Here is a 21774-nt window from a genome sequence, read left to right as displayed (position 1 = left end):
AGAGAAGATTTATTTTAAATAGAGAAGATTTTAACTCTGTGTTTTCTTATAAAGCGTTTGCTTATGTATGATCATGAAATCTATTCTCTAAAAGCAGTGCTTGTCCAATAGAGCTTTCGGTGATGATGGAAATATGTAAAAATACCTACATTGTCCAGTATGACTGAGGAGCTGAATTTTTAATTTTACATACTTTTAATTAATTTAGATGTGAATAACTACATGTTACTAGTGGCTACTACATTGAACAGTACAATTCTAAAGGGTTTATCTTCATAGTCTTGGGATTTTTTTTTTTTTGGCTGACAGTTATTTTGAGAGTTCTCTTATAAGTTCTAGTTTTGGTGGATTATAATGAAGAAATGAAAATATGGCTTTTGTAATTTATATTTTTTAAACTTATGCCTTGGCATGTGCTGAATTTTAAAAAATCAATGGGATTGAAAAGAAAGTCTATGGTATAAAATTTTGCTACATCTACTAATTCAATTTTTCTTATTACATTATTAAAACTATCTACATATATCCTCTTTTTTTTCGAGTTTGGACTTCTACTCATCTTTTTTTAAAATTAATTTTTATTGGAGTATAGTTGCTTTACAATGTTGTGTTCGTTTCTGCTGTACAGCACAGTGAATCAGCTATATGTATACATATATACCCTCTTTTTTGGATTTCCTTCCCATTTAGGTCACCACAGAGCACTGAGTAGAGTTCCCTGTGCTATACAGTAGGTTCTCATTAGTTATCTATTTTATACATAGTAGTGTCAATCCCAGTCTCCCAATACATCCCACTCCTTCCTTCCCTCCTTGGTATCCATTCGTTTGTCCTCTACATCTGTGTCTGTATTTCTGCTTTGCAAATAAGTTCATCTGTACCATTTTTCTAGATTCCACATATAAGCAATATTATACAATATTTGTTTTTCTCTTTCTGACATACTTCACTCTGTATGACAGTCTCTAGGTCTCTCCACATCTCTGAAAATGGCACAATTTCGTCCCTTTTTATGGCTGAGTAAATATATCTTATTTTTATCAATTTGCTCTGTCATAAACGATCTTGGTATTATAGTATCTCACTGTATTTATGTTTTCTGTCTCTTCTTACATATCAAATAGTTTTTCGCTATAAAAATGTTTTTCCTTTATTTTGTTTGCTTTTTTATAGTTTTTTAGTTTTCTTGCTATTTAGATTTTGATGTTATGTTAACCAGCTCATAAATGCTCAGGACTATTATTTCATAATTATGGATCTCACCTTGTTTCAATATAAAAGGGTCCTAAAAGAGTCCTTTTTGTTTCATTGAATCCTTTTTGCTTTGAACTTTCCTTTGGTAATATCAGTGTCACCTCTGCTTATTTCTATTTGCCTGATACATTTTGTGCTATCCTCTTACTCTTATTCTTTCCATGTGATTTGATTTTGGTCTCACTGTTGTCAGAAACATGCAGTTGGATGTTCTTTTTTTGTGTGTGTGGTACCGCGGGCCTCTCACTGTTGTGGCCTCTTCCGTTGCGGAGCACAGGCTCTGGACGCGCAGGCTCAGTGGCCATGGCTCACGAGCCCAGCCGCTCCACGGCATGTGGGATCTTCCCGGACCGGGGCACGAACCTGTGTCCCCTGCATCGGCAGGCGGACTCTCAACCACTGTGCCACCAGGGAAGCCCGGATGTTCTTTTTTAACTCAGTCTGGGTTTCTGCCTTTTACTTCAGTTGTGGAGCAAAACTATTTTTATTTCTTTTTAATACTGATGAGCTCAGTCCTTTTTCTATCGTTTCATCTTAAATTTTGACAGTTTGAGACTCTTTTTTGACCATTTCACTTACTGGTTTATGTCTTTTGCTATATATTTTTTTGTTCTTTTCATTTATAGTAATTTGGAAGGTATATTTTTCCCTACCCTGATGTATATCTTGGAATTTAAAATGTTTGTAGTTCTCCCTGCCTTTTCCATTCCCACAGTTATAAATTTAATTAGGAATTGTAGACTCAGTTTATAGACCCTCACCCCTCTTTCTATTTTCCCCAAATAAATCTTTAAGAGATGTTTTGGCTTTATACTCAATACTTAATGTTATTTTATTTCTCTCTGGACTTTTCAGTAATGTCAGTATTTACTACCAATTCTTTTATATGATTACTTTCTTATTGTCAAATTCTTAATCTAAAAGCCTGAAGGGAGAGTGAGGGAAGGGAAGCATTTCAGAAAATAGTTCTACAGTAATGGAGTAATCTTATTTCTGTATTCTAGTAGGAAAAACAAGAGGTGAGAGCTGACGGAACTCTTTTTACATTTTTAAAATATTTATTCTGCTTTTCCCAGGATATATTTTCTTTCTACTCCCCCAGGATCCTGCACTCAATAAATATTCCAAGACTTTCTATATGAACTTAACTTTAGATTTCATTCCTAGTACCAGTTACTTTTGTTACTGTTATTTTGTTTGGATTTTATAAGGGCAGTGTGTTTCGTTATTTATTGAATGGGAAGTTAGGATAGGTAGCTGGTAATATGTTGCCATATTAACCTGGACATGTACGTTTCAATTTGCAGGAAGCACAAAATTTTCAAGAGTTCATAAAGATGAACATACGTATGTATGTACGTATATATGGTCTACCACTGCATTCCAAAAAGGTTTGAGGACGTGTACAGTGGTGCATTCAATTCAATCAGATAACACATGAAAAAGTAAGGATATTGAGGCAAAGAGAAAAAAGATGATGCTTTAATATGTCAAGTGCAAGCCCTAATTGTTGGAGGAGGGTCACAAAATTAAGCTTCCTAGTAGTCACAGTAAAGAAGGAAGCACGAGCAGTTCCACAGGTTCAGGATTCATGGTGACCTTGAGATAAAGACAAGTAGTTGCCCAGAAGCAGCACAGCCTTTCTTGGTAATGAGACTCGGGGGACATTTCTTTCCTAGTTTTCCCAAAGTAGGTGCTGTCTGAACATGTGGACCACACTCTCCATACCTTACAGGCCTTGAAGAGTCTTGAGTTTGACACAGCTATCTCTTATAATGTCCTGCAATGTAGACTGTGTAATATAAAATCACAATCCCTACCCACCTCATCCCACCCCCAAAAAAGCAATTTTTTGAGAGGCCCTGTCTAAATATGTGGAGAGGCGCCATGATATAATGGTTATTAGTTATGTGAGGCTGCTGTCAGAATTCCTGAGTTCAACCCCTGATTCAGCCATTAGCTTGGAGTCTGACCTTAGGCAACTCACTCAAGTCTCCGTCTCTTCCACCGCCAGGCTCAGTCATGGAGGGACTGATGGAGATGTCATTTCACAGACCTGGGAGTGGGGTAGCGGTGTAGGGGCTGTAATGAACCCCGCTGTAATGAATGAGGTCTCCAGCCTCAAGTCTCCAACCCGCTGTGTTGTGTCTTGGTGGAAAATTAATAATCAAGTGGTAGAAAACTGAAGGAAAAATAAAGTGTTTCCTCTGTTCTAACTGATAAATTAGAACTAATTCAGTATTTTAATATTTTAAAACTAAGGGCACATTTTTAAATTGATGGCATGCCATAGCCGAATTGGCAGCATTGTTTTTCTTTCTTGGTGGAATATAAAATGATGGTGTATAATTTGTAACATCTTAGATTCCATAAAATATGATAGTGATAATTATTGCAGGAGACCAGCTTGTCCTCAGGGGCAGCTAAGGTCTGTTTGTGGGAGTAGGATGGATTCCTCTAAACTTCTGGCAATCTAAGAGGGCCATGGCTGTCCAGTTAGGGCTCTGTCTGGGAAGGTGGTCAGCAAATATATGGTTCTCCCTTTTTTTTTTTAATTTTGTTTTTTTGGTTGTGCCAGGTTTTAGTTGTGGTAGGTGGGCTCCTTAGTTGTGGCTCATGGGCTCCTTAGTTGTGGCATGTGTTCTCCTTAGTTGTGGCCTGCGAACTCTTAGTTGTGGCATGCATGTGGGATCTAGTTCCCTGACCAGGGATCGAACCCGCGTCCCCTGCATTGGGAGGCGGATTCTTAACCATTGCGCCTCCAGGGAAGTCCCTGGTTCTCCCATTTTAAAAAGAAGCCCCACTAGGGCTAACCCTTGCATTAGCCATCTTCCCCAGGTGCCTTATAATGAGAGGAAAGAACTGCATGTACCAGGAAATTCCTTTTGTCAACAGGGAGGATAGTCAAACTACAAAGAAGCATAAGGATACGTAATTAGAAAAAGGTACAGAGTAAGTGGACAGCCTGCAAGGGGCCCCTCTGGGGCCACCTCCCTATGGTTATGTATTATTTCACCAAGTCAGCCCAGACTGTTGAGCGATCATTGCCTGTAGACCATCCCTCTGACTTTTCCCTCTTGTGTGGCAGCATGTTGTTGGCAAGGCTGACCCCAAATCCACTGGGAAGGATATCAGAGACCACTGTGTTTGAGCATTCAGAAACTCACATCAGCACAGGAAGGGCATACTGTGAATAGCTACACCATCCCAGTTTGGGAAGAAACTACATCTACCTTCAGGGGAAGTTCACACCCTCTTCCCCCCAGAACTGTTCATATAAAGTGCTTGTCAAATGATAAATGCTCAATAAATCTTAGCTGTTTTTATTTTTATAAGTACTTTTGGCAACACATGTTTGGAAGATATGAAGAATCTATTAGGGAAAACCAGAAATGCTGCTGTGTTTCATGGTGCCTAGGAATGCTAAGGTGGGGGAGGACCTAAAAATTCCCTTATGGGTTGAGTCATCATGCATCCCAGTTTGCTTGGGGCTGTCCCAGTTTATACCTGTTGTGCCAGCAAAATTCTTAACAGGGCTCCCTTTCGTTCTCAAAAGCATCCTAATGTAGATAATAATTGATATGCTCACGCTATGTGTAGGTCACGTGGAGTCAGTCTTTCCACTTCTATTCATACAATGTGAGAAATAAAATAATTTAAATATAGAAAGATTAAAAATTGAATTAGTGAGATACATAAAAGCTTAAGAACAAGAATTTAAAAATCAAAAAATAAGAATAAATAAAAACTAAAATAAGAAAAAAAAATCCATAGTAGAAAGTCTCCATATGGACTTTTCTCCATGGACTTGTTAAATGAAAAACATTTGAGAAAGTGAAACAACTATTTTAAACTAAAAGCTCAAAATAAGTATTTTACAAGTGTTACATTAGGACATGTAATAATACATTTTAAAAGACAAAATATAGAACACAGAGATGAAATAAACTGCAAAATAGGATAAGAATATAAACAAAACAATACACATAGAGAAAAACTCACTAAAATAATACATATCTCTGTATATAATACACACATATAGGCTTATATTTATGGAATAGTTTTATATACACACAATGTTTATCTCCTTAATAAAACAAATAAGCCAAAAACCAAAAGAGAAATGGGGGGAAAAAATGAAACCTGGGCTGTGACCGAAAGCCACTGAGCACCAACACCACCTAGAATTCTGTACTCAGGTGATTTCTCTCAGTACGGGACTCAAGCAGAGTCCCTGTGGGGGGCAGGAGGTGTGAGGGCACCCAGAGACTGACCTGACCCTCTTCTCCCAAACCATATCAAACCCCCTACACAAAGACTTTGGCAATGTTGATGAGATGCTGCATTTTTGCCACTCAGATCTCCAAGTGCATGAGCATCATATATTATCAAGTTCATATTCTTTGGAGAAGTGGTCACATGTGTAAAATCTCTTCCCTGAAGTACCTGGTTAATGAAAACATCCCAATCCCCAACTGTATTGATAGCAAAAGGTGTTGTTTAGAAGGATGATGAAATCAACATATAAATAACAGCTCCTCCATATAATAATCAGCCGAGCACCAAGACAGAATCTGTGGTATCACTGCTTCCGAAAAGCATATGCAGCAAGTTGTGTTGAACAAGAACTATGAAAGATGAGAGCAGTTTGATCCACTAATTAGAATGCCTCCACGCAGTCAAAGTGACTCAGCTAAGGTCACGTACTTCCTGCTTGCATTTAAGAAGGAGAAAGGTCTGCAGTTTCATATTTTCTCCTATTTATTAACATGTGAAAAGCTCCAGGTTTTTTGTTAACCTGGGCAGTTGTTGGCATGAGAGATTAGTTCAGCAATTTGACGAGGTGAATTTCACAGCATGTTAAATTAGAATCCCAGATACTAAAGCCCCAAATCTAATTTTCACCCTAGTTTATAATGTTCTCTTGAAAATTCTATTATCTAATACATACCTCTAATTCTCTAACTCCTATAAGTTATAGTACCTTCCTACCAATTGTAAAATCAGAAGTATTCTCAACTGCCACTGTGGGATATGTAAATTCTTTATTTACTGGATCATTGAGCTTAGGTACAGAGATCTAATCTATTCTTCCTGAAATTACAGTACTTGTAAATTGTAGCAGAATTCCTGATCTAACTACGAATTCTGCCAAATGAAGATTTGTTTCTTGGGCCAATAATTTTACCTAAATAATAACTCTACTTGCTTGTTTGGGGGGCAGGTCCTTAAAAACCCAGTCAATATATGATTCAGAAAGCTAGACAAAAGAAGGAAAAACAGAAAGGCAAGGTAGCTTTAAGGTGAAGGATGCTGGTTGGTTCTGACGCACATATGAAGTTAAGCTACCGATGAGAACTTGCCTGTAACCTTATCTTGGACACTCTTCCCCCAGATAACCACACTGCTCGCTCCCTCGCCTTTCCAGGTCTTTGCTCACACATCACTGTCTTAGGTCTTTCTGATCAACCCATGTAAAATCTGTCTAAAGCCCCCATCCCCTCACCCCCTTTCCCTGCTTCATTTGTCTCCCCAGCACTCTCACCATCTAACATTCATTTTCATTATTTATCTTGTTTATTGTCTATTTCCCCTTATTAAATGTAAGCCCCAGGAGGCAGAGCTAACCAGTCCTCAATTTTCAGTTTCCCATTACCTTGTGTTTTCTTCATAGTACATATTGTTTGATGTTGTTATGAAAATACTATCATTCACTTTGTCATCTTCTGAGATTTGCTTTTCTCATTCAACAGTATGTCTTCGAGATTCATCTTTGTTGATGGGTAAAGCTATAGTTCATTCATTCATTACTTTTCCATTTTCTCATTCTCTTGTCAGTGACAATTTTGATCTTTTCCATTTATTTATTTTATTTTTATTTTGCAAAGCAAGCAGCACTATCATGAACAGTCTTGGATTTGTAGCTGGTACACATGTATAAGAGCTTCTCATTGGGTAGAGCCAGGAGTAGAATTTCTGGGTCCCAGGACAGACATGTTTTCAGGTTTCAAAGATAACATCAAATTCTTTTCCAAGTCAGTTGTACCAGTTTACACTCCACATCAGTATATAAAAAGTTCCTGTTGATATACTTCTTGTCCACACGCCATTTTCTGACTTTTCAGAAAAGTTGGCCTATCTGATGACTGTAACATATGATACATCACTCTGGTTTTAGGATGTTATTTCCCTAATTATTAATGAGATTGAGCATCCTTTCATGTTTAGAGGCCAATGGATGTTTTTTATTCTGCGAAATACTGTTGGTGTCTTTTTTCCCTGTCGTTCTGTTCTGCTGTTTGTCTTTTCCTTATTGACTTCAGGAGTTCTTTATAAATGCTGGATAGTCTTTATTTTATATATATATAAAGGATATACATATATAACAAATATGTTCTCCTAGTTCGTAGCTTAATATTTCTCCTTTCCTCTTTCCTCCCTCCCTCCCGTCCTTGTTACACTTTCCCCCCGAATATCTATGGGTTTGGAACAGGAGGGGGACTCATCCATGTCAGCTCAACCCATCACATTATATAGAAATTTCCAATAGACCCTTCCTTTTAAATTTTCCCATTACTAGCATTTTGGGCAATTTTTCCTAGATAACTTTTTGGAAAGATAGACAACTCCTTTGACATATGAGTTAGTCATTTTCGTTTTTAAATTGTGAAAGTACAATAATTTTTTTCATTTCTCCGAGTATCCTTTGGAGTTGAACCAATTTCTAATATTCTTCCATAACCGTAACCAACTGAACACATAATTTATGGGTAATTACATAATTTATGAGTAATCTGACAGCTGCTATAGCACTTAGCAAATTTTAATTTGTTGGAATTATTTGCATAAATGGTATTTTGAGAGCCAAAGTTTTCCTTATGTTATTTTTTTACCTTCTCCAAAGCTCTTAATTCTGCATGAAATTTAACATTAAATTTACAAAGATTCTTGTTCTCAGGTGAGGTCTAGACTCTCAGTTGATTGTAAGTTCTGTAAGGGTAGGGATTCCGTTGGTTTTGCTCACCAATATTCTCCTAGTGGTGGAGTACCATACCTTGTACATTAGTAGCTTGCTCAAAAAATACTTGCCTAACGAATTATGTGAATTACAGAGCCACTAAAACTTGGCCATATGTCTTTAGGAATCTATAATAGAAATGTTCACAGCCTATGGACCAATAAATCTACTTCGAGGTATGTATTCTAAGAAAGGAATCAGATGAAGGCAGACAGATTTATATACAAGGGTGTCCATCACTATTTATAATAAAGTAAGTTTGGAAACTGTTGTTAACTGTTGTTAAATATTCAACAATAATGAATTTGTTCAAACAGTTATGGAGCATCTACGTAATAGAATGACATGAAGTCATTAAAACTCCCATTTTCAAAGAATATAAGAACTGCACATTTTCAAAGAATATAAGAACTGCATACAAAATGGTGTGAAGTAAATAAAACGGACATAAAACTGTACATTTAATTATCTGAATTTTGGTATATGGTATCTAGGCATAGAAAACACTAGAAAGAAATATACTAATATTTTTCAGTAGTTGTCTCTGGGTGATGGGGACCATCAATAAGTATAACTGCCGCATTAGACTGTAAGTGCCTTGAAATTAGTTCCAAGGTTTTCCAGGTTGGTATTTTTACAGTTTGGCACAGCACTTGTGAATTGTTGACAGTCAACAATCAATTAGAATAGTACACTTTAGTAAGAATTCTTAATCCTTCATAGTCCATTATCAATAACTTGTTGATCGTGTATTTTTTAATTAATTAATTTTTGGCTGCGTTGGGTCTTTGTTGCTGTGCGCAGGCTTTCTCTAGTTGTGGCGAGTGGGGGCTACTCTTGGTTGCAGTGCGTGGGCTTCTCGTTGCAGTGGCTTCTCGTTGCAGAGCACGGGCTCTAGGTGCGTGGGCTTCAGTAGTTGTGGCACGCAGGCTCAGTAGTTGTGGCACGTGGGCTCAGTAGTTGTGGCTCGCGGGCTCTAGAGCGCAGGCTCAGTAGTTGTGGCACATGGGCTTAGTTGCTCCGCGGCATGTGGGAATCTTCCCAGACCAGGGCTCGAACCCATGTCCCCTGCATTGACAGGCAGATTCTTAACCACTGCGCCACCAGGGAAGCCCTGATCGTGTATTTTTAAGCTTCCTTTATCGTCATATATTCCTGCCTGCAAAACAAGCCGTTGGCATGCCCCGCCAGCCACATCCGCCAAGGGCAGTCTGGGTACTGGAAATGGCAGAGGTGCAGATTTGTCACCAGCACCTTCGAATGCCTGTGAACTGTTTCAGTGAAGCGTGTTTGTGGAATCTATGCTTTAGCTGTGTGAAATGAACTCAGCATGCGGTATCCACAGCAGAGTGTGTGCATCTTTGATTTGAAATAGATGTATTTTCATTCACTCTCGGTGGGAGATTGTCAAGCACAAGGCACTACGCATGCTGACTCAGATAATTCGTGTCTTCCATAAATTATCTACAGTGGTTCTATTTTGGCTACTTATGGATGATTCAGAGATTTGGGACATATGTTTTCATTAAGAAATATTCTGATTTCGTTGACTTACCTGTTGACTGCCAAGATCTGATCCTGTATCAAAAGTGTGTGACTCCAGCATTGGTTAGTGTTAGGCCTGATCGTCATGTCTTCCTGGGCTGTTCAGTTCTAGGATCACAGTCCTCTTGGCATGAGGGCTGTTGAGGAGCCCTGGCAGAAATGATGAAGAGGGCTTTAGGAAAGTAAGAAGTGTGTTCCAGTTTCCACAGTAGAGCGGCTCCGAAAACAGTGTGATTGCTCTCAGATAAGCTCTTCTAAGATTGGCCGAAATTCCTGTAGCCACTCAGGAAGGAGAAATCCTCCTTCAGGATCTAGAATCAAGGAATTGGCGTGGATGCATCGGCAGATGCCAGGGGCCCCCCAGACCCCACTGGGCACCAGCTGCACCATCCCCAGTCTGGGGTAGGGGGAGTTAATGGCAGGGTGGTTAAGTCCTCTTGGAAGCTAGAAGAATTCCAGGCAGACAGACGGCTCTAAACTGAGCCCCCAGTCCTTCTTCCCAAGGCAGGAGGTACAGGATCTACAATTAAACACATTGTTTCTCTGAGCACTGATCTGCTTCTGCCTCTCCATTCTTTTCCTCCATTAAAAGCCTTTGCCTGGCTCTAATTCCCCCCCAGAGCCTCTGTGCTCCTGCACCTGAGGTATGTCGTGCATTTGGACCCACAGAAATGCTGAGAGTAACACAGCCAAGGGGACACCAAGACAGGGTTTCCAGGGCAGGTACTGGAGATGCAAGGTCACCAGGCTTCAGGGACCTCACCATTAAGAATGACCAGAAATTCAGAAACACACCCCCCCCCCATTCATTTTCTAAACATCACATGAGCCTTCTGGGTCTTTGTTCAACCCCAGGGAGATGTGGGAGCCGCGGCAAAGACAGAACTTGGGACTCCCACCAGCCTGGCAGGATGGGGGCTGGGAATCAGTTCTTTAAGTCAATTTCTTTATATCAGTTATATGTGAAACTGCTTTCACAATCTCGCTTGTGATCTAAAATTCATACCCGTTACACTCACACCCCCTGGGATGGTGGGGAGTGTGGTTTTTGAGCACCGATAACGAAGTTGGGCTTCCCAGAGACGTTAGGGAAAAAACCCAAATCATATCAACAAATACTTGATCCCCATAAGGCAGGAAGCCTTCTGTCGTCCAGCACATGACAGCAAAGTGCTAGTCTTAGCATCGGTGAAATACCTTCTGTCACCGTCAGCTGTCTTGGTTTTCTGACGCCCCTAAATGCCATTCATGGTTATATATTCCACCAAGGGTGCCCCTCTTTACGTAATTAACAACCTTCTGCAGTGGTTAATGGATAAGAAAAAAGCTCTCTAAAGAGTTGATCTTAATTCATCCCGTGCCTCCTGTAGGAAGACACGTGCTTCTGTGCCAAAAGTAGACATGACATGACAGGGAATTTACACAAGGCCTTTCTAGAGTAATTTACTGGCAAACTTGGGTGTATATTACTGTAAACTGCTGCCTACCATGTGATTACAAGATTAAGAAAGAAGAAGTGAATTGCTAATCTTGTCAGTCCAACTGTTTCCTCCCTTGATAACATTTGTGTTATTGCATTTTGGGTGATGAAAGATTGTAATTGGCTGTTGACATTGATTGAAGGAAGGAGATGTGGGTTGTTGGTTTTTTTTAAGAGAATTAATTAGCGTGGTGAGGGAGGTAACAATTCAAATCTGCGGCACTCACAGCTGCAAAACAGAAGTGAACTGTCAACGAGTGTTTTCATCTCTTTCTTCCCCACCTGTTTTCTTCCTTTTGATGACATCTTTTCCTAGATTTAACACATTTAAAATGGGCCCACCAAAGAAAGAGAGGGGGTTGGGGGGACCGGGGAGCCTTCAAAAGAAAAAGAAAAAATGTCACTTTCAGGATTTTTTACACCAGAAACACTGTAAATAGTGTGTTTCATTTGCATGTGTTTAAGTAGCATTTGAGGAAGATGCAGAGACAGATTAAGCTAGGCCAACTCCATGTCACTCAAGCTGTTCTAAACCAGAACAAACACCTGAGCCCTGGCTGCTTGTGTGACAGCTAGAAAAAAAAGGCTCTGGTTTGCCTTTGGTTCAGTCTCAATGTGGGCTGATTACAAGAGCAATTAAAACCTGCTGTCCTGCAAGTATCTGCTTAAACTAGCACCTTCCCTTTCCACCCACAGAGAGAAAACATGGGTCCAAGAATTAGGAGGTAGATGTGAAGTGGTTTCACACCATTACCCCTAACCAAACACTTGTAAAATGTGTGTTTTGTGTTCTCACAACTTTAAGTGCTGTTGGGCTACAAGTTTTAGGTCCCAAGGGAGGAATGCCGTTGCCAAGGAATGCAACAAATTCAGTTGAGGAGGAAGTTGAGACTGCCACCTGGTCGCTTTTGACTTGTTAAAGTCACTGAAGCCATAGGCAAAGGAGGGGAATGTTATCGTTGCTGGTGGGGATTGAGCCTGATTGTGAAGGGGAAACAGAGGTCCTGCCACATCATGGAGATAAAAAGTGTTTTCGACTCAAGGCATCCTCTGGGAAACTTTCTTAGTGTTTACATGCCCAGAGGTACAAGTTAATGGAAGACACCAGCAGTGCAGGCAGCAGCTGGCTCAGACCCTTCAGGAATGAAGGTTTGGGTCATTCCACAAGGTAAAGACCCTTGACCAAAGGGAACATAGCATGAGGAGTAGAATAAAAAGTTATAAATACCAATGATGGCCTCACAAACAGTAGCTAAAATGAGGACTAACAGTAAGCCTGCCTGTGTTGTTCCTTGCATTGCTAAGAATATGTTAGTGTATTAACATTAGCAAATTAGTTTTATTTTCAGCAACAAATCCCCAGCCCTCAACCTATTTCATTTTACATAAGACATGTGGTGGTTAACTTTAAATTTTGGCTTTAGGTTACAGGATATCAAAGGGGAATTTCGACCAAACTAGAAATGGACCTGGGGACTTAAGGGGAAAGAATGAGCGCGTGTTCGTTTGTGTGAGGGATGTCGCGTCGTGTTGGGCAGAGGCATGCTGTTTTACTCGAACTGTTGGTCTGGAAGTTAAGTATTATTGTTTAATAGTCCAGCCATGGGACACACTGTGCTGGCCTGCCTGCTGGCAATTCAGCTGTTTCCCCATCTAATCCTAATCGCTCCCCTGTTTGGGAGTCTTGGAATCTACAGTCCACAGAATCTTTGCCAGCAGTGTTCTGGGACAGATCCCTCTAATGACATGTACCCGTGTGATGTGTAAGGCAGAAATGAAACAGGAGCCGTATAGCTGTGACAGTAGGCAGACGTGGGCTTTTGCAGACGTGCCATTTTATGGAAGCTTCCACTTGCTTTCCTTGGTGACTTTCTTGAGTGGCTGAACCAGCCCCGACCTGCCTACTTCCCTGTGAAAAATAAACCATTAGGTTAAGTTACTGTAGTTTGGGTTTCTATTACATGTAGTTAAGCCTAATTCTGATAAAATTTGTATAAAATGGATGACAGTTAAGTTTTTACTTTCTGACAAAATTACATATGCAAACACATCTGCAGAGACAAATGTTTTCCAGAACTAAAATTTGAGCAATACTATAACATTTATTCTTGTTTGAAAAGGGGATATTAGGCAATCCAGTGGATAATGCATTAAACTCCATTTGTGCCAAAGATACTGAATCACTGAAAATGAAAACTCTTGTAATGATCTTATAAAACTCTTATAATGGTTGAAGGTTTATTATCAAAGTGTAATTCAGGGATGGCATTTATCCAGGTAGATGAGATAACATAATTTAAATGCTTTCTGAGACAGAACTTGGAGAAACTAAAAGAATGATTAACACATACATTAAACATTCTGTAAATTACAGCTACTTAGGCAAATCATTGATAAAGGCTTTGTGATTTAATTACCTATGCTTCCATACTGCACATTTGATAATGTTGATTAACCCAAAAGTCATGTGCTTCAGATACCAGGAATAACAGAAACATTCTGATGTGAGCATTTAAGAAGCAGAACTGTTTCAGAGTCCTGTTTCACTGGTACTTATTTTCTTCTTTATTTTTTAAGATTTCAAAAATCAACTCTGGGTATACAAAATAGCATTTTATGGCAAAAAAACCCAGAGGTTTTTTCTTTTTTAATTGAAGTATAGTTGATACAATATTGTGTTAGTTTCAGGTGTACAGGATAGCGATTATTTTTGCAGATTATACTCCATTATAGTTATTACAAGACAATGGGTATAATTCCCTGTGCTATACAGTATATCCTTGTTGCTTGTTTTATATACATAACAACAGTTATTTGCATCTATTAATCCCATACCCATAATTTGTCCCTCCCCACTTCACTCTCCCCTTTGGTAACCACAAGTTTGTTTTCTCTACCTGTGAACCTGTTTCTGTTTTGTATATACATTCATTTGTATTATTTTTTATATTCCACATAAGTGATATCTTATAGTTTTTGTCTTTCTGTCTTATTGCAATAGGATAATATTCTCTAGGTCCATCTGCATTACTGCAAATGGCAACATTTCATTCTTTTTTATGGCTGTGTAATATTCCTCTGTGTGTGTGTGTGTGTGTGTGTGTGTGTGTGTATCACATCTTCTTAATCCAGTCATCTGTTGATGGGCACTTGGGCTGCTTCCACTTCTTAGCTATTGTAAATAGGCTGCTATGAACATTTGGGTGCATGTATCTTTTCGAGTTATTGTTTTCATTTTTTTCAGATATATACTCAGGAGTGGAATTGCTGGATCATACGCTGGTTCTATTCGCAGTTTTTTAAGGAACCTCCATACTGTTTTCCATAGTGGCTACACCAATTTACATTCCCACCAACAGTTTACGAGGTACCCTTTTCTCCACATCATCTCCAACATTTGTAATCTCTATGCTTTTTGATGATAACCATTCTGACCAGTGTGAGGTGGTACCTCACTGTAGTTTTGACTTGCATTTTTCTAATAATTAGCAATGTTGAGCATCTTTTCATATGCCTATTTGCCATCTGTAGGGCTTCTTTGGAAAAATGGTCTATTCATGTCTTCTGCTCATTTTTTGATTGGACTGTTTTGTTTTTTAATATTGAGTTATATAAGCTGTTTGTATATTTTGGGCGCTAACCCCTTGTCGGTTGCATCATTTGAAAATATTTTATCCCATTTCATAGGTTGTCTTTTCATTTTGTTGATGGTTTCCTTGGCTGTGCAAAAACTTTTAAGTTTAATCAGGTACCAGTTGTTTATTTTTGCTTTTATTTTGCCTTTGGAGACTGATCCAAGAAAATACTGCTATGATTTATGTCAAAAGTGTTCTGCCTATGTTCTCTTCTAGGAGATTTATGGCTTCAGATCTTAGATTTAAGTCTTTAAACCATTTTTAGTTTATTTTTGTATATAGTGTGAGGTAATGTTCTAACCTCATTGCTTCACATGTGGCTGTCCAGCTTTCCCAGCACCACTTGATGAAGAAACTGTCTTTACTCCATTGTATAATCTCTCCTTTGTTGCATATTGACCATAGGTGCATGGGTTTATTTCTGGGCTTTCTGTTTTATCCCATTGATCTATTTGACTGTGTTTGTGCCAGTACCATGCTGTTTTGATTACTGTAGCTTTGTAGTATAGTCTGAAATCTGGAAGGGTTATACCTCCAGCTTTGTTCTTTTTGTCTCAGGATTGCTTTGGCAATTTGTGGTCCCATATAAATTTTAGGATTATTCTAGTTCTGTGAAAAATGTTCTGGGTATTTTGATAGGGAGTTTTTAAATCTGTAGATTGCTTTGGATAGTATGGCCATTTTAATAATATTAATATTTCCAATCCAAGAGTACAAGATATCTTTCCATTTCTTTGAATCATCTTCAATTTCCTTCATCAATGTTTTACAGTTTTCAGAATATAGGTCTTTCACCTACTTGGTTAAGTTTATTCCTAGGTATTTTTTTAAGGCAATTTTAAACAGGATTGTTTTTTAAATTTCTCTAAATTAGTAGAAATGCACTAATTTCTGTATCTTTGAGTAAGCACCAACAATACCCACCCCCTCCCCATCTGGACCACACCCCAGGCCCCTGGGCCACCTTTACCTCAATAGGTTGGATCTTTTCCCAGGACCTGGCCACCCTAGATCCAGTGCCAGGCTGTGACATGGAATGAATGGGCTGGGGTGTTCACTTCCCTTGGATTTGGGAGCATGGCAAGGTGGTAGCCGCTAGGGCAGACCTCTCTCTGCCCTGTCTGGTGGCAAGCCAGCACCCACACACTCCTGACAAGTGGACTCTAGGCTCCTTCAGCCTTTCCACCTGTCCGAGGGGTTCTCCAAGCAGCCAAGGGGGCTTGTCTCCTCTGCTCAGGACCCCAGGGTTGGGATGCCTAGTCTATGGCTTGACCTGCTTACTCCCCAGGACGTGTGTCCACCCCTGCAATCTCCCTTTTCCTCTTAGTCTCCTCCCAGGAGTACAGGTCCCCACCTCATGTTTCTTCCCTGTCCTTCCCAATTATGTGAGAATCTTTCATGCAACCCTGGTTGTATGGGAGATCTTCTGCCAGTTTCCAGTTAGTTTTCTGTGAGCATTTTTCCACATGTAGATGTATTTTTGATGTGCTTGTGGTGGGAGGTGAGCTCTACATCCTCCTACTCTGCCATTCTGATCCCCCTCTACTATCAATACTTTGTTCTTGCTTGTATCACAGAACAGGTCATAAACTCTTGGGAGGAAAAGTAGATAATAAGATGAATTCAAAGACACAGGTTAACATAAGGGTGAGAAAACAGATTCAAGACTGACTGTTGACATTTGACATATAGAGATCAACACCAAACAGAGAGACGTAAGGCAAAGGAAGCTCAGTCAGTTTCTTACTAAGATTCTAGGGGTAGCATAGTGTAGTGATGACGAGAGTGTAGGTTCTGGACTTGGTCTTCATGGGTTCAAATTCAGACTCCAATCCCACACATGAGTATGTGAGGCAACTTAGCTCCTCTGTGCCTAAGAAACTAGGGTAATTTTCTAACTTCAGTGATTTGTCATGAGGATTACATCAGTTAATGTAAGTGGAGCAAGGTGCCTCACACATGGTAAATATACATTTGCTATTGCTACTATTTCATGCCATTTAATTTTTGGAATGAAACCCATTATTGTAACAGTGTTAAAGATTCTGGGAAATTGATATAGATGTGTGGCCTTCATGAAAGGAGTGTGTTCATGCAGTAAACTTCACTTGAAGCTATTGTAGGAAATAATAAACCTCCAATAATTATCATCATATGCTCCCTCAGCTTCAGAAAGCATCTGTGCACCATGTAGTCACATGCAATAATAAAGCCAGATGCTAAGTTCTTGAAGTGCTGATTAAAAAACAATCAAACATGAACATAACTTAATTTTGATGATGGGATGATTTTATTAAGTTAATCTGCAGATAAAGAACATCACTGAAAACCTTTGACTGTTAAATACTTGCATAGCCAGATGTGCTTTTTTTCTTTTAAAGAAAAGTTTTGATACACACTCCATTCATTCATCTGTGTTGATTTCTGATAGCTGAATGCTGAATGTAAGACGAGGACAAAGAAACGGAATCTTTTCTGACATCCACCTGTGTGCTTGAGCCCTTACTAATGAGGCTGAGGCACTGCTGCAGCATCTGCGGTTATGTCTTGCTGCTGGCACTGGAATCACAGGGTACCCTGTAGAACAGTGGTCCCCAACCTTTTCGGCACCAGGGACCAGTTTCATGGAAGACAATTTTTCCATGGACGGGGTGGTTCAGGTGGTGATGCAAGCAATGGTTCAGGCAGCAATGTGAGCGATGGGGAGCAGCAGATGAAGCTTTGCTTGCCTCCCCACCACTCAACTCCTGCTGTGCGCTTGGTTCCTAATAGGGTTCCTAACCCTAACCCAACCTAATAGAGTTCCCCAGGGGTTGGGGACCCCTGCTCTAGAAGACTGCTCCACTGATGAGATCATACATTTTGCTGGGAAGTTAAACCATGATTTAGTCTCCCAAAGGGCTACTTTTTTTTAGGCTTGTGGTTCATAACTTTTTAGAATCACCACCCTCTATGCCTATATTTCAGAGTGAAGGGGCTTCAGAAGCAGCTGAGGCCATTCCAAAGATGCAGTTACAGGCTTAGTATTATTTAAGAACATTGAGTCCTGTCTATCTGGTAAAGTTGTGCTGATTCTTTTTCTTTTTAATTGTGTGATTTCTTTTTAAAAAATTTTATATTGGAGTATAGCTGATTTACACTGCTGTGTTAGTTTCACATGTACAGCAAAGTGATTCCATTATACATATACCTGTTCATTTTCACGTTCTTTTCCCATTTAGGTTGTTACAGAATATTGAGTTCCCTGTCCTATACAGTAGGTCCTTGTTGATTATCTATTTTATATATAGTAGTGTGAATTTGTTAATCCCAAATTCTTAATTTATCCCTCCTCCCCCCTTTCCCCTTTGGTAACCATACATTTGTTTTCTGAATCTGTTTCTGTTTTGTAAATAAGGTCATTTGTGGTTTTTTTTGATTCTGCATATAAGCAATATCACATGCTATTTGTCTTTCTCTGACTTATTTCACTTAGTATAATAATCTCCAGGTCTACCATGTTGCTGCAAATAGCATTATTTCATTCTTTTTTAATGGCTGACTAGTATTCCACTGTATATGTGTACCACATCATCTTTATCCATTCATCTGTCAATGGACATTTAGGTTGCTTCCAATGCTTGGCTACTGTAAACAATGATGCAGTGAACACTGGGGGCATGTATCCTTTTGAACCATGATTTTCTCTGGATATATCTCCAGGAGTGGGATTGCTGGATCATATGGTAGCTCTAGTTTTAGTTTTTTAAGGAACCTCCATACTGTTGTCCATAGTGGCTGTACCAACTTACATTCCCAGCAACAGTGTAAGAGGGTTCCCTTTTCTCCATACCTGCTCCAGCACTTATTGTTTCTAGACTTTTTGATGATGGCCATTCTGACTGTGTGGGCTGATACCTCATTGTAGTTTTGATTTGCATTTTTCTAATAATCAGCGATTTTGAGCATCTTTTCGTGTGCCTCTTGGCCATCTGTGTGTCTTCTTTGGAGAAATGTCTATTTAGGTCTTCTGCCCATTTTTTGATTGGGTTGTTTTTTTTTGATATTGAGCTGCATGAGGTGCAGCTCAATATTGCAGATTAATCCCTTTTGGTCACATCATTTGCAAAAATTTTCCTCCATTCTGTGTGTTGTTGTTTTGTTTTGTTTATGGTTTCCTTTGCTGTGCAAAAAGCTTTTGAGTTTAATTAGGTCCTATTTGTTTATTTTTATTTACATTATTTTAGGAGACAGATTGAAAAATATACTGCTGTGATTTATGTCAAACAGTGTTCTGCCTGTGTTCCTCTAAGAGTTTTATAGTATCCAGTCTTAAATTTAGGCCTTTAATCCATTTTGAATTTATTTTTGTATATGGTGTTTGAGAATGTCCTAATTTCATTCTTTTACATGTAGCTTTCCAGTTTTCCCAGCACATTTTCTCCATTGTATATTCTTGCCTCCTTTGTCACAAATTAATTGCCTTGGGTAGAACAGTCATTTTGACAATATTGATTCTTCCAATCCAAGAACATGGTATATCTTACCATCTGTTTGTGCCGTTTTTGATTTCTTTCATCAGCATCTTATAGTTTTCAGAGTACAGGTTTTTGTCTCCTTAGGTAGGCTTATTCCTAGGTATTTTGTTTTGATGCGCTAGTAAATGGGTTTGTTTCTTTAATTTCTCTTTCTGATCTTTCATTGTTAGTGTATGGAAATGGAACAGATTTCTGTGTATTAATTTTGTATCCTGCAACTTTACCAAATTCATTGATGAGCGCTAGTAGTTTTCTGATAGCATTTTTAGGATTTTTCAAGTATAGTATCATGTCATCTGCAAACAGTGACAGTTTTACTTCTTTTTCCAATTTGGATTCCTTTTATTTCTTTTTCGTCTCTGATTGCCATGGCTATGACTTCCAAAACTATGTTGAATAAAAGTGGTGACAGACAGTGGACATCCTTGTCTTGTTCCTGATCTTAGAGGAAATGCTTTCAGCTTTTCACCATTGAGTATGATGTTAGCTGTAGGTTTGTCATATATAGCCTTTATTATGTTGAGGTATGTTCCCTCTATGCCCACTTTCTGGAGTGTTTATCATAAATGGGTGTTGAAATTTGTCAAAAGCTTTTTCTGCATCTACTGAGATGATCATACGGTTTTTATTCTTCAATTTGTTGATGTGGTGTATCACAGACTGATTTGTGGATACTGAAAAATCCTTGCATCCCTGGGATAAATCCCACTTGATGATGGTGTATGATTCTTTTAATGTACTGTTGGATTCGGATTGCTAGTATTTTGTTGAGGATTTTTGTATCTATGTTCATTAGTGATTTGTGACTGTAATTTTTTTGTGTGGTATCTTTGTCTGGTCTTGGTATCAGGGTGATGGTGGCCTCAAAGAATGAGTTTGGGAGTATTCCTTCCTCTATAATTTTTTGGAATAGTTTCAGAAGGATAGGTGTTAACTTTTCTCTAAATGTTTGATAGAATTCACCTGTGAAGCAATTTGGCCCTGGACTTTTGTTAGGAGTTTTTTAGTCACAGTTTCAATTTCAGTACTTGTGACTAGTCTATTCATATTTTCTGTTTCTTCCTGGTTGTCTTAAGAGATTGTACCTTTCTAAAAATTTGTCCACTTCTTCTAGATTGCCCATTTTATTGGCATAGAGTTGCTTGTAGTAGTCTCTTATGATCCTTTGTACTTCTGTGATGTCCGTTGTAACTTCTCCTTTTTCACTTCTAATTTTATTTATTTAAGCCCATTTTTCTTGATGAGCCTTGGCTAAACGTTTATCAATTTTGTTTATCTTTTCAAAGAACTAGGTTTTAGTTTCATTGATCTTTTCTATTGTTTTGTCTATTTCATTTATTTCTGTTCTGATCTTTATGATTTCTTTCCTTCTACTAACTTTGGGTTTTGTTTGTTCTTTTCTCTAGTTGCTTTAGGTGTAAGGTGAGGGTTTTTTAATGAGATTTTGTTGTTGTTTCCAGAGGTAAGATTGTATTGCTATGAACTTCCCTCTTAGAACTGCTTTTTCTGCATCCCATAGGTTTTGGATCATCCTGCTTTCATTTTCATTTGTATCTAGGTATTTTTTGATTTCTTCAGTGATCCACTGGTTGTTTAGTAGCATATTGTTTAGCCTCCATGTGTTTACGTTTTTTGCAGTTTCTCTTTTTTTCTTGCCGTTGATTTCTAATCTCATAGAGTTGTGGCTAGGAAAGATGCTTGGTATGATATCAATTTTCTTAAATTTGTTGAGGCTGGCTTTGTGGCCCAGCATGTGATCAATCCTGGAGACTGTTCCATGTGCACTTGAAGAGAACGTATATTCTACTGCTTTTCAATAGAATGCTTTATAAATATCAATTAAGTGCATCTGGTCATTTAAGGCCTGTGTTCCCTTATTTATTTTCTGTCTGGATAATCTGTTCATTGGTGTAAGTGGGGTGTTAAAGTCTACCACTATTATTGTGTTACTTTCAGTTTCCCCTTTTGTGGCTCCTATGTTGGGTGCAAAAATATTTACAATTGTTGTATCTTCTTGGAGTGATCTCTTGATTGTTATGTAGTGTCCTTCTTTGTCTCTTGTAATAGTCTTTATTTTAAAGTCTATTTTGTGTGATATGAGAATTGCTACTCTGGCTTTCTTTTGATTTCCATTTGCATGGAATATCTTTTTCCATCCCCTCACTTTCAGTCCGTATGTGTCCCTAGATCTGAAGTGGGTCTCTTGTAGACAGCATATATACAGATCTTGATTTTGTATCCATTCAGCCAGTCTATGTCTTTTGATGAGAACAATTAATCTATTTATGTTTAAGGTAACTATCACTATGTATGTTCTTATTGCCA

The 21774-nt window shown here is 38.7% G+C and overlaps 1 protein-coding gene across 3 annotated transcripts in view; it reads right to left on the bottom strand.

Annotated features, from left to right (window-relative positions):
- Positions 1 to 12337: 12337 nt before the first annotated feature.
- Positions 12338 to 21774, bottom strand: part of SLC35B4 (solute carrier family 35 member B4) — a 54734-nt gene continuing 45297 nt past the window's right edge. For all 3 annotated transcript variants that reach the window (XR_003002265.1, XR_003002266.1, XM_024737961.1), the window contains one exon: positions 12338 to 13206. The gene's annotated coding sequence lies outside the window, so the exon portion shown is untranslated. The remainder of the gene's footprint in view (positions 13207 to 21774) is intronic.

Source organism: Neophocaena asiaeorientalis, unplaced genomic scaffold (assembly GCF_003031525.2).
Source record: "Neophocaena asiaeorientalis asiaeorientalis breed wild unplaced genomic scaffold, Neophocaena_asiaeorientalis_V1.1 scaffold364, whole genome shotgun sequence".
Classification (NCBI taxonomy): Eukaryota; Metazoa; Chordata; class Mammalia; order Artiodactyla; family Phocoenidae; genus Neophocaena; species Neophocaena asiaeorientalis.
The sequence above is the reverse complement of the archived record's forward strand: the minus strand, read 5'-3'. Positions and strand labels throughout refer to the sequence as shown.